Source organism: Danio rerio, chromosome 21 (assembly GCF_049306965.1).
Source record: "Danio rerio strain Tuebingen ecotype United States chromosome 21, GRCz12tu, whole genome shotgun sequence".
In the NCBI taxonomy this organism is placed as follows: domain Eukaryota; kingdom Metazoa; phylum Chordata; class Actinopteri; order Cypriniformes; family Danionidae; genus Danio; species Danio rerio.
Genome location: NC_133196.1, coordinates 4,488,706 through 4,502,500, shown reverse-complemented (window position 1 = coordinate 4,502,500; position 13,795 = coordinate 4,488,706). Strand labels below are relative to the sequence as shown.

The window sequence follows — 13,795 nt, the reverse complement described above, 5'->3', positions numbered from 1 at the left end:
CTTTTATGGGATCCAAGGAGAAGACGAACGATTATGCCCTCACAGGTCTGTCTTACTAGCTTTTAAACACTCGTACAGCCAGAAATAAAACACTTCAAATAAGTCCAGGTCACAATTCATCTCAAAATCAAAAGAAAAGATTCATTTATTAAACTATTTGGCTATTTAATTTATATTTGGTCTCATTTGTATAATAGATTATAGTCATTTCTTGTTAACGTATTACAAAAATAAGCTAAATCGTGACAAAAATTGTTACAATTCAGATGCTATTTAAGTCAGATATTTATTAGTGTTTTTGTTGGGGGGGTATTATATGACTTTGACTGTATTCACTCTCCTTTGCATAGCTATAATATGAATTATTGCATAATAAAATCAGCATTTTCTTTGGATTTTAGAATATATCATGATTTTTGCATAACGTAATTTGGCTTTTATTTTGATTATGAGGTATGATATAATATTTTTTTATACCTTCATTTCATTATTCCTTACTTGTGACTTTTTGCATACATTTTTGCTTTTTTGGGGGGGATTTTTGGTTTGTAATGTGACTCTGCATTACAAAATCTGTTGTTTTTTAGAGGATTATGAAGTATGATATGAATTCCTGGCATAACATTTGCACTTTTACTTGAATTATCATTGAATATAACATGACCATTTGCATAAAATTCTGTTTTCTTTAGATTTTGAGATCTAATATGACCTTTTCTAAGCAAGACTCCCCCAAAATATCACAGTAAATATTTTGTCCTCTGCATGAGCCATCAGAAGTGACCATAAACGCTCCTCAGAGGGTCTCTCACCTGTAAATATATAAATATATATATATATAAACCTGTATGATGACATAAAGTATTGACTGATTTTAAACCGTGAATGATTCTGAGGATTTCTCCTTTTTTTCTTTCTTTTTTCTAATAGAGTTGTTTTGGAATGGAAACTAATAGTTAAAAGCGTGAACCACTCAGGATACGTTCCTGCACATGCATGAGAAGCTTGATCTCATCTCTCGTGCTGAAGAAGAAACTGGAAAAAAAATCACAGTTAAAGGAACACTACACTGTTTTTGGACTCATTTTGCATCTCTCCAAGAGTTAAACAGATTAGTTTCACCATTTTTTTTACTATTCAGCCAATCTCCGGGTCTAACGGGAGCAATATTAGCTTAGCATAAGTCATTGAATCAGATTAGACCATTAGCATCGCACTCAAAAATGACCAAAGATGTTACTACAAAAGGGTCAAGCTTTGAATAGAAGAATCAGAATTCTTGTTGGTCATTTTTTAGCAAAATGCCAATGGTCTAATCCAATACAATGATCTATGCTAAGCGAAGCTAAAAGAGCTCGCCTCAGACCTGGAGATCAGCTGAATATAAAAAGCTATTGAAAAGTTATCTAAGGTATTTGGGTAATTTTTGAGATGCTTCTGGTCTAATCCGATTCCGTGATCTATGCTAAGCTAAGCTAAAATTGCTCCTGCCAGACCTGGAGATCAGCTAAATAGAAAAGATTATCGCAATTCTTTTCAGACATTTTTGAGAGGAATGCTAATAGTCTAATCTGATTAAATGGTCTATGCTAAGGTAAGCTAAAAGTGCTCCCATCAGACCTGGAGATCAGCTGAATAAAACAAGTTATAGAAATTATTTTTGGTCATTTTTAAGCGAGATGCTAATGGTCTAATCCGATTCAATGAGCTATGCTAAGCTAAGCTAAAAGTTCTTCCGCCAGACCTGGAGATCAGCTGAATAAAACAAGTTATAGAAATTCTTTTTGGTCATTTTTGAGCGAGATGCTAATGGTCTAATCCGATTCAATGAGCTAGGCTAAGCTAAGCTAAAACTGCTTTTTCCAGACTCTTGAGATCAGCTGTATAGAAAAAGTTATAGAAAAGTTATCGAAATTCTTTTTGGTCATTTTTGAGCAAGGTGCTAATGGTCTAATCTGATTCAATGAGCTATGCTAAGCTAAGCTAAAAGTGCTCCTGCCAGATCCACAGATCAGGTGAATAGAAAAAGTTATTAAAGTTCTTTTTTTTTTTTTTTTGAGATGCTAATGGTCTAATCTGATTTAATGATCTATGCTAAGCTATTCTAAGCTAAAAGAGATCAGCTGAATGGTCAAACTCAACTTAACTCTTGGAGAAATCTTAAATGAGATTATTATCCAAAAAAATTGGTGTTTCTTTCAAATCTTTGCATCACTTCAAACCATACACCGCTGACAACATGCGTGTAAGACTGAGCCGTGTTGGGCCATCCTGCTGTTGGATCCCGAATCACACTGTCTGTCGTCATTTGTCGTTTAAAGCTTTTTACGTCATGTCTGTTTTGCTCTTTTTGTCGACTGGAGCAGAGAACCTTGTAGCCTTGGTTACCGTCGCCAAGAGACAGCCAAGTTTTTTGCGATTATGGGATGTGCATCAAGATGATGGTAACCGTTCAACTGTGTGTGTGTGTGTGTGTGAGTCAATTGTTTTCAGTATTGAGTTTGCATCAGCCTTTGTTTCAACTCATTATGATTTAATAATTCAGAGGATTAGTTGACCAGAACATGGTGAACCTTTGCTTTTTATTTAATTTCTTTTTTCATCATACACTCACCGGCCACTTAATTAGGTACACCTGTCCAACTGCTCAACGCAATCACATGGCAGCAACTCAGTGCATTTAGGCATGTAGACATGGTCAAGATGATCTGCTGCAGTTTAAACCGAGCATCAGAATGAGGAAGAAATGGGATTTAAGTGACTTTGAACGTGCTTGTTGGTGCCAGACGGGCTGGTCTGAGTATTTCAGAAACTGCTGATCTACTGGGATTTTCATGCACAACCCTTTTTAGGGTTTAAAGAGAATGGTCTGAAAAATATCCAGTGAGCAGCAGTTCTGTGGGCGCAAATGCCTTGTTGATGCCAGAAATCAGAGGAGAATGGCCAGACTGGTTCCAGCTGATAGAAACCACACCCATAGCAACAAAACAGTACCCTAGCAACCATTTATATTACCCATATCATGCTAGCTACTTCCTAGTCATGTTAGCTTCAAGCTAATCATGTTAGCATTGTTCTAGCTACATGCTAATTATGCTAGCATCTAAATTAGCATTAGGATAACGCAATTAGCATCATGTTAGCTACATGCTAATCATGTTAACATCATGCTAGCAAGTCAATTAGCATGTTGGTAGCATAATGGTAACGCGGTTAGCATCACACTAGCTACATGCTAATCATGTTAACATCATGCTAGCAACTCGATTAACATGTTGTTAACATGATGCTAAATTCTAGACCCTTATAGAACATGATGCTAAATTCTAAACCCTTATAAAAGTCATAGCTACATACCCCTGATGAAACCGCACGATTTGACGCCACTTACATGGGTCTAAGGTGAAAACTGTGTGACTAGTTGCGCGTCCAACCTTGAGGCGGATGGGCTACAGCAGCAGAAGACCACACCGGGTGCCATTCTACTAGTAAGGTGTACCTAATAAAGTGGCCGGTGAGTATATATTTGTGTTATAAATCCTTTCAGTCATGTACACTTCTCTGAGTGTGTGTGTGTGTGTGTGTTACTGCAGGTCGTTCTTCCTTTTATAAATACATTTCATCAAGTATGGCACCTGAATGTTCCTCTCTTTTAGTTTTGATTTAACACAGGACTAAATATGTTCGAAAACCACAAGAATCTGAGACGACAGATACACTGACGTGACCTCTTGTGTGTGGTGCAATGGATCGTGGCTTTAAGCTGTCTTTTTTTCTTCTTCTTTTTTTTAATTAGTGATGTTAGTTGACTTAGTTGAAACACTGATGACGTGAGAAAGCGGTTGATGAAACACCATGACCGGTCGTGCTACTACTACTCTGACATTATTTCAAACCAGAGCGGAGGAATATTTGTATATTTTGTATAATTAAAGGAACGGTGGCCCCGTCGTCCTCAGTTTCATTGTACTGTACAAATGCACTCCCGTCTCGCTCCCTTAGTCGCATGTTGAGTAGTTTGAGTTTTGTATATTTATTGTATTAACACAAAAATAAAATGAAAAACATCTACATAAATCGTGTGTGTGTGTGTGTGTGTGTGTGTGTGTGTGTGTCAGTTATTGTGTGTTGGTTTTCAGTGCTGATGCACGTCTTGTCAGGTTTTGGATGTCTTCAGTTCACTTCATGGTGGCGCAGTGGCTAGCATGATCGCCTCATAGCAAGAAGGTCGCTGGTTCAAGCCCCAGCTGGGTCAGTTGGCATTTCTGTGTGGAGTTTGCATGTTCTCCCAGTGTTGGCGTGGGTTTCCTCCAGGTGCTCCGTTTTCCCCAACAGTCTAAACACATGCGCTATAGGTGAATTGAATAAGCTAAATTGGCCGTAGTGTAAGAGTGTGAATGAGTGTGTATGGGTGTTTAGTGTTGGGTTGCAGCTGGAAGGGCATCCGCTGTGTAAAACATATGCTGGATAAGTTAGCGGTTCATTCTGCTGTGGTGACCTTATTAAAAAAGAGACTAAGCCGAAAATTAAACGAATGAATGAAATAATAAGAGATTGATTATAATTGAAGATATTATACACTACCTGACAAAAGTCTTGTCGCCCCTCCAGGTTTTAGGAGCAGCAAATAATACCTTGACTTCTAGTTGATCATTTGGTATCAGAAGTGGTTCATATGAAGAGCAAAGGCCTCTAGATTACAATTATTTGACCAAAATAAAATATGATCATGTCTTGATTTTGAATAATTTCATTAGGACAGTAAGGTCTGACTCAGCTTAGACTAAAGTCTCATCACTGAACAGAAATAATGTCCAGTATAGAATATAAAGTCCTGCTGCAGTGGAGACAGAATGAATATTGTGTCTGACTCCATCATGAGCTTGGAGGACTGCATCATACATCTCTGCACTGACTCACATCACTGATTAATAAAGTCATCTGGAATGACAAAGAAAGCCTTGCAGGACTCCCAGAGTTCATCAAGACTCTTTGATTCATCTTCATTGCCTCCTCCTTCATCTTACCCCAGACATGCTCAATAATGTTCATATCTGTTGACTGGGCTGGCCAATCCTGGAGCACCTTGACCTTCTTTGCTTTCAGGAGCTTTGATGTGGAGGCTGAAGTATGAGGAGCGCTATCCTGCTGGAGAATTCACCCTCTCCTGTGGTTTGTAATGTAATGGGCAGCACAAATGTCTTGATACCTCAGGCTGTTGATGTTGATCATCCACTCTGCAGATCTCTCACACGCCCCCATACTGAATGTGACCCCAAACCATGACTTTTCCTTCACCAAACTTGACTGATTTCTGTGAGAATCTTGGCTCCATGCAGGTTCCAGTAGGTCTTCTGCTGTATTAGTGATGATTGGGATGCAGATCAACAGATGATTCATTAGAAGAATTGACCGTCTGCCACTTTTCCGAACAATCAACTGGAAGTCAAGTTATTATTGGTTGCTCTAACCACTGAGATCGACGACAAGACTTTTGTCAGGTAGTGTATAAATCAATGCTGATTTTGAAGACCAGTAAATTTATTTATGCATAAATGCACTTCCTGTAACTTTATAGTATAATGTAGTTTTATTACTATTATTTTAAATCATGCATAAATTGTAATATTAGTAAAAAAAAATTTTAACAAATGAGTCAAATAAAAATATTTTCTCCTTTCAAGAAGTTCTGTAACTTATAGCATAATGATTCTCAATTTATAAATGTACATTGCTATTTTTATATTGGATTAACCATTTCGTTGACCACTTTTGTATAATAACCATCTTTAAATATAATGTGTTTTATATAGCGCATTTTTCGTGTATGGCCAAACACCAAAAGCGCTTCACAATCATGAGGGGGGTCTCTCCACACCACCACCCGTGCGCAACTGCATCCGCTTGGATGATGCGACGGCAGCCACAGGACAACAGCGCCATGCGCTCGCCACACACCAGCTGTGTGAGAGGTGGAGAGGAGATACAGTGGATGGGGATGATCGGGAAGCCATGATGGTTGAGAGCCAATGGAAAGAATTTAGCCATAACACCAGGGTTACACCCCTACTCTTTATGAGAAGTGCCATGGTATTTTTAATGACCGCAGAGAGTCAGGACCTCGGTTTGACGTCTCATCCGAAAGACAATTCCTGCCTCCTCCAGGACTATCAATGAATCAAAACTTCTTCATATGCATATAAACAGAATCAATGATGGGCTAAACATCTGTGGATTTCTGCGCCCGTAGATTCTGTGTGGGTCTAGTCATGTTGTCAGTACTCTGGAGGGGTGTTCTGGTGTAAACTGTGGCTAATTACTTTATTTATTTGCTGTTTGTACAATAATTTGTTGCCAGATCATGTCATTGTGATACAGAACCCTGCTGGAAAATCCAGCTTAAACCAGCCTAGGCTGGTTGGCTGGTTTTAGCTGGTCTACCAGGCTGGTTTTAGAGGGGTTTTGGCCACTTCCAGGCTGGTTTCAAGCCATTTCCAGCCTGGTCTTAGCTGGTCAGGCTGGAAAATTACCAGCCAAATCCAGCTAAAACCAGCCTGGTTTAAGCTGGATATAGCTGGTTTTGGCTGGACTCCCAGCTTGGCTAGGCTGGTCAAGCTGGTTTTAGCTGGTCATCTCCCAGCTTGACCAGCTAAGACCAGGCTGGAAATGGCTGGAAACCAGCCTGGAAGTGGCCAAAACCCCTCTAAAACCAGCCTGGTTGACCAGCTAAAACCAGCCAACCAGCCTTGGCTGGTTTAAGCTGGATTTTTTAGCAGGGAAAAGAAAAAAAACCCAAAACAAAAGTAGAAATGTGAACATAGGACACAATCTCCTTTCAGATACACCTTCATTAGACAAAGTCACAAATGACCTGGGAGCAGTTCACCAATTAAAGATAAAAAAAAAGTCTTATGGAAATGTATAGTAAAATGCATAATGACTAAATATTGTTCAACTTGTTTTATATATATAACTTGGCATTAATCTTTTCTCAACACCTCACTGGTCATTTTCACAAGACAAAAAACTTTGTTGGAAACTGTATTTTACATACTTAAATTGGACTTTTGCATGCTAAAAGTACTTGAGTAAGAGACATTTTACTTGATTTGGGTCATTAAAATAACCCTGACTATCAATATCATGATATAGATAGCCTATACCTGCTGTGTTCAACCTAAAACCTACAGTAGTTTGATATAAAACCAAAACAATACCCATTCTTGTCTTTTTAGCATTTTTTTAATATCAGTAAAATCAAGACATGTTAAATATATAGTAAATCTGCTGGTTTTAGACATACAGAATAATAATAATTAGTTATGTAACAACCATAACATTACCGTTATGTCTTAGGACATCTTTGATAAACATTTTTATCACCTACACCAAATATTGACTAATGATGGTACATTTATAACAACTATTTATTTGTTAGACTACTGTATTGTCAAACCATGTTGCATACAAATGCATTCAACAGACTTATATGACAGTGTATTTGCTGTAGAGAGGACAAATAAAACACGAGACAGGTGTTTAGAAAGAGTATAGTTTATTTTGTTTGACCTGCAAACTCATCTAAACAAGAGAAACTTTCAGAAAACAGCCTGGAAACATTATAATGCGCGCGCTCGTGAATATAACCCGCGGTTGTCTTCCACTGTTGTCTCCAATAGTCCTTCTTTGCTCAACAAATCAGCTGAAAAACAAAGCAAAACATTACAACAGCCAGACATAGAGCAAAGAGCATAGAATCACCAAGAGGCGACACTCTAGTGTAATTTTGGAAACAGAGACTTCATCAACACTTTTGATAGTAGGTGTTGTATTGTCTTCTCTCAGGTTGTATCTCAGCTTTAACGCGCTTTTTGAATAAATTAGTTAAAAACAAAGCAGCTGCTTGCCATCGCGACAGCAATGAGATCCAATGGACGGCCGATCGCTTTCACTGTCGCCTCTTGGTCATCTTAAGCTCTTTGCATAAAGTTAAATCATAACAGTTACCATGGTTTCTATTTCAAACTATAGTAAACTAAAGTTTGAAACTATAGTTTAAAACAGGCGATGAGTGGGCCTCGCTACTCCCACCCACCATAACCCTCGCAGCGAGGTCCCACTACCGGCCTCCCGTGTTTCCCTGAGGGTCCTCAGGGCTTGTTTGTTCCCTGCCTAGGGCTCAAAGGGCGCCTCGCCCCAGGGAGTGGACGAGTAAACCCGGGCGCCAGGCCGTGCCAGTGTTCACTGGATGTTGCTTGGCGGCACATTTCGAGCAACAAACACGTAATATTCCTTGCGATGTTGCGTTTATGTACGCAAACCGCAAGGAACTACAGCACAGACGGGCCCGAGTGAAGTCTTCGTGAGATTGGCGTGGCTCGTACCGTCGGTATTGAACTCACCTTGATCAAGAACAAACAGCAACACCGACCGAACTGAAAATGCTGAGAGAACCGACTAGCTTTATAGGAATGCAGATGCAAATTTTTACAAGGCACGTCACTGCAGTCTCGTTGTCATGGTGAGCGCTGAAGAGGGCTCACCTGATTGGAGCACACAGGATCGGGAATTTCCTCACGGCTAGTTGCTGTCTGCTGTGAACAAAAACATATTAAATATATTCAATATATATTTTTACATTTTTTGGTGCTGTGTAATATTCTGAGATGCAGTAGAATATGGAGACAGATGAATATAATTGGGTATTTGCCGAGCTAGAGTTTATCCCATACTTATAAACTTCCGGTGACCTGTTATTGTGAGTTTTTTTCATTTAATACGGTTCCTTTTACAGCATCGATGTTGAAATGTAATTAAAATACATTCAGTTAAATAAACTTTGGTGTTCATTTAGTTGCTCAAGTGTAAAAAGAGACAAAAAGCCATTTACTCGCACTCTCCTGTCAGAATCGGCAGGCTAGCGCTGAATCTCCGTTGAATATACTGGGGTAAAATAAATGCTCATATTATAAAGATATGGCGGGGAAATGTAATTTAATGCAGTGCTTCTTGTACAATCTAAAACCCACTTTATATCGGATATCACTCAGTCAGTGGATATCGCAGATTTTTTTAAGAAAACAGACCTTAAACGTGCTGATTTTTCCATTGGCATACAGTTCACAGGAAGCGCTTAACCCAGGTAACTGGCAAATTAAAAGTCCTATTAGCTTCAGCATATAAAATCCCAGGATGTCTTTCGAAAAAGAGTAAAGGGTTTAACCCCGGCATCCTGGCCAAATTTACCCACTGGCCTCTGTCCATTATGACCTCCTAATCATTGGAGCACACAGGCTCGGGAATTTCCGCCACGGCGAGTTGCGGTCGGCTGTGGACAAAATACATATTAAATATATTGAATACATTTTTACATTTTTGGTGCTGTGTAATATTCTGGGATCCTGTAGAATATTGAGACAGATGAATATAATTAAAGAGAGATGCGGAAAATCAGAACAGAAAGTGAGCCTGGCTAGGACACACCGATCTGATAAACTCCTAGTGGTGGTAAGCTTCTTGCTATTCAAGAGCGCCATCTAGCGGTCACATAACCGAATAGCATGTTACTTGCTACGAACCACCCCCACTTCAAAAGGTCCAGCACTTGTCCTTTTAGTTATTTTATGTAATTTAATATTCTATAATATATTTATTATATAATTAATATAATATATTTATATTCATATATATTCCCGCACATCTGTGTTTGTGAGGCTGTTTGGTCACTTCATTAGTTTTATTCTGATCAGATCCACAATCGCTCAAACCACTTCAGAAAGTGATCTGGGATGCATTCCAGATGAAACTGGACAGGTGTAATCATTTTTTTAGACAAAATTAATATAAATAAAATGAATTATGACCTGGAGAAAATCTGACCTACGCCTGAAAAACCTGTAGGTGCACTTTTACAGCCAAATATCTATTAAAAACAGGTTTATAAGCATAAAACATGATCTAACTCTTCAGACCTAGAGCCAGGGGAGGCCCGGGTGGTTCAGAAGACCCACCCCTCACTGACACAGCTCCAGAATTTGTCCTATACATGAGCTCATTTCATTTTTCCTATTTTGACTGCTGTGCCATCATAAATAATGAAAATAATCCATCGAAAAAGGCTGTAAAACCAAACGAAATCCTCTGTCGGCTGTTGCTTCGACTTTAATGTGATGTAAGAGAAGTCTTCTTTCACTACTGTATTGTTCTTAAACAGAGGAAACATTTTACAGGTAACTTTATTTTAAATCTTGGACCTTATTTCTGAAATAAAAATGAGCAATAAAAAGGTGTGAAGCACCAGAAGCGGACCATATTACATTAACTTGAGTATAATTTGGCTATTGTTGATATCCACTCTGTTAAAATAGTTGGGTTAAGAATACTCCAACATATAATCCAACTACAGTTTAATATAGCACCTTCCCAACTATGGGTTATTTTAACCCAATGCATTGGGTTATTTTGATTAAATGTTTTTTTTTTTGCCCATTCTGCTATTACTATTGCTATTACTAGTACTACTATTGATTTTATAATTATGGCTTGGTAAATAAAAAAACATACAGTTTTCAAAAATATTGAAAACGCTTCATTTCCATTACATTTTAGTTCCAGACACTTTTGGTAAAATCAAGAATCACAAACAATGAAGAAACAGAACAAAGTGCAGACAGTTAGAGACTGTGCAAGCAGAAACCCCTCTGTTGATGGAGCAGAATATGGAGCACTATGTGCTGTATCAGTGGTCAATACATTTTAACCACATCCAAACGCTTCTAATAGATAGTCTTGGATGGTGAAATGGATATAGAAACACCACACAGAGAGGTAATTTGATAAAAATAACAACAATGATATTGCGTTGGAGCTTAAATAAACTATAACGCAAAAACATCATTACGTACGCATGATACAGCTGTTTTGTGTAAGTTAAATGAGTTGATTGTTGAAATTTAAAAATTTAACTCAACTGGTTGAGTTATTAATAAACCAAATAAAGGTTAAAAATAACCCAACAAAGCACCAAATATTGAACTCAACTGGTTGAGTTATTAATAAATAAGCAAATAAAGGTTAAACATAACCCAACAAAGTACCAAATATTGAACTCAACTGGTTGAGTTATTAATAAATAAGCAAATAAAGGTTAAACATAACCCAACAAGCACCAAATATTGAACTCAACTGGTTGAGTTATTAATAAATAGGCAAATAAAGGTTAAAAATAACCCAACAAAGCACCAAATATTAAATTCAACTGGTTGAGTTATTAATAAATAACCAAATAAAGGTTAAAAATAACCCAACAAAGCACCAAATATTGAACTCAACTGGTTGAGTTATTAATAAATAACCAAATAAAGGTTAAAAATAACCCAACAAAGCACCAAATATTAAATTCAACTGGTTGAGTTATTAATAAATAACCAAATAAAGGTTAAAAATAACCCAACAAAGCACCAAACATGTTTAACCATTAGGTTAAATAAATAACCCATAATAAATAATAATAATAAATAACGTTTTTAGAGTGCAGGAATTTTCAAATGTTTTTTTTTTTTTTTTAACCAAAGAGACTATAAAAATTCTGAAGAATTCATTATTATTATTATTATTATTATTATTATTATATTATATTATATTATATTATATTATATTATATTATATTATATTATATTATATTTTATTTTATTATATTATATTATATTATATTATATTATATTATATTATATTATATTATATTATATTATATTATATTATATTATATTATGATGTTTTAATTATTTTTTTATTATTATTGAAATGGCCAAATTGTGAATGAGGGCAGTTGAATGTGCTGGCCAGTTTGTTTCTTGTCTAATAAATGACAGTAGGCTACTGTTTTTCTACTTTAAAATTTTAACAGATTGCTATTTTTCCTAATGATAAATTATGTAATAAATTTGTATTTTAAAAATTAGTCTAGTTTTAAAAAGCATTTTATTGCAATTTTTAGGAAATATTTTAGTACATCAAAAAGTGTGGTTGTGATGACATCTGACTAGTTAATCCAACAAAAAATGTCACTAAAATGCAGTATTTAAATCTCATGGTAAAATAGAAACTGAGGTGTATAACTGAAAAAGGTCCACTTAAAAAAAAAAAGAAGAAGAAGAAACCTTGCCCTTTCGCCAGGCGGGCCTGCACTGTAATGTCACTTTAAAAAGTTTGTGTGAAAGATTATTTAGGTGGTTTTTATGAAAATGAATAGTGCCATCTGAGAACATCTTCAAGATGGAGGGAATTTACATTTTTATCAACAACACTTGAAGAAAAATCAAGGTAAATATTGCTTGATAATAAAAATACATTTATTCTACATCATTTCCATGTTGTACCTTCAAAGATGTTTAAAAACCAAACAAAATGAAGGTAAATAAGAGTGTTTTGTATTCATATAACTCAAAGCTAATCGCTGAAGCTATTTTTCATTTCCACCACTGTCATTTCCATCACCACACACATTATTAAAAAACATTTTAAAAGTTCTCATCACACATTAAAAGTGTATTCACAATGTATAGGTTCATGCTCTATTTACAAATTCAGCTTATTTAATTTCTAATAAGCACTTAACCAAATTAATATTACATTTTAGACAGGTGTACAATTCAGCAACTAATTTATTTAATTGACAAATGTATAATTATTATATATATTGTGGAAAGATTGGTTAAACTGGATTTAAAAATGATCAATGTTTGACTGCCATCATTTATTTCATTTTGCTAATGCTGTTTATTGAGATGTGCTGGAATTGACATTTGTTCAGTTCACGATGGAGAAAATGTTTCTCTTCTTATATAAGTTTGTTCTCTTACAGATCTTAAAACTAGACAAATTGTTTAACTCATGGGGCAATGCTACGTTAATTTTGAACAAGTTTGTTTACTCAACTTAACAAGGCGAAAAGTGTCCGTATATAGTTGAAGAATGACCGTTATGTAAATATACTGCTGCACAATAATCAGTAGGCTAAGTTAAAACCTTATATGCAATTTAAACACTAGGAGACTGAAAATATTGTAATAAGCGAAAGTCGGGTGTTGTCAGGTAAAAAAAACGCATTAGAGAAATGTAAATGCCAGTTAATCGCTGTTTCGTTGGAGACAATAAAGCTTTCGGCCTGCAGAGGGCGCGCGGTTTCGATGGCTCGTTGCAGAGCATTAAGCGTAGGCTACATACGAGAACTTTTGTTTAGTGACAAAATAGCTTTTACTATTAATATTTTTGTTATTATCACGTCTTATAGTTCAACATCTTCTTAATTTATTATTAGGTTTGTTCCAGATTTATGTAATGGTTTTGTTACTTACAGAACTAGGAAAGCCCATTGCCTCAAACCATAGACGTGAACAAAATAAACAAAAACTGTTCAAGTTGTGCAATCATTCCTGTGATATTATTTATATATTCTCTTAGCTTTTTATACAGAATTATATTTAAACCCATCACAACCAACCAATCAGCGACAACTAGCTACTAATCAAACAACATTAGCTGTTTCTCTCAGCAGAGGGCGACACTTCACCACTATTCAAATCAAACCTCATTAAGGTGTATTTACTTCAAAGCAGCCTGGTTTTACACTCATTTTACTGAGATTAAAAAATATATAAGTGATTTTAATACAAATATGCATATTTTGTAATATATTTATTCAGAAAAATAACTTGTGAAGGCAGAGAAAATTATTATTAAATCCTCAACATGACATCTAAGTCGAAACTATAGTACTGTTGGCCATTAAACCTTT

General features: G+C 36.1%; 1 protein-coding gene across 2 annotated transcripts in view; it reads left to right on the top strand.

Annotated features, from left to right (window-relative positions):
- Window positions 1-4,077, top strand: part of scamp1 (secretory carrier membrane protein 1) — a 57,940-nt gene extending 53,863 nt beyond the window's left edge. Inside the window, exons 9-10 of one of the 2 annotated variants that reach the window (XR_012396507.1) lie at window positions 1-45; window positions 931-4,077. The exon at window positions 1-45 is cut by the window's left edge and continues 463 nt beyond it. The gene's annotated coding sequence lies outside the window, so the exon portion shown is untranslated. 2 annotated transcript variants of the gene reach the window in all.
- Window positions 4,078-13,795: the final 9,718 nt, after the last annotated feature.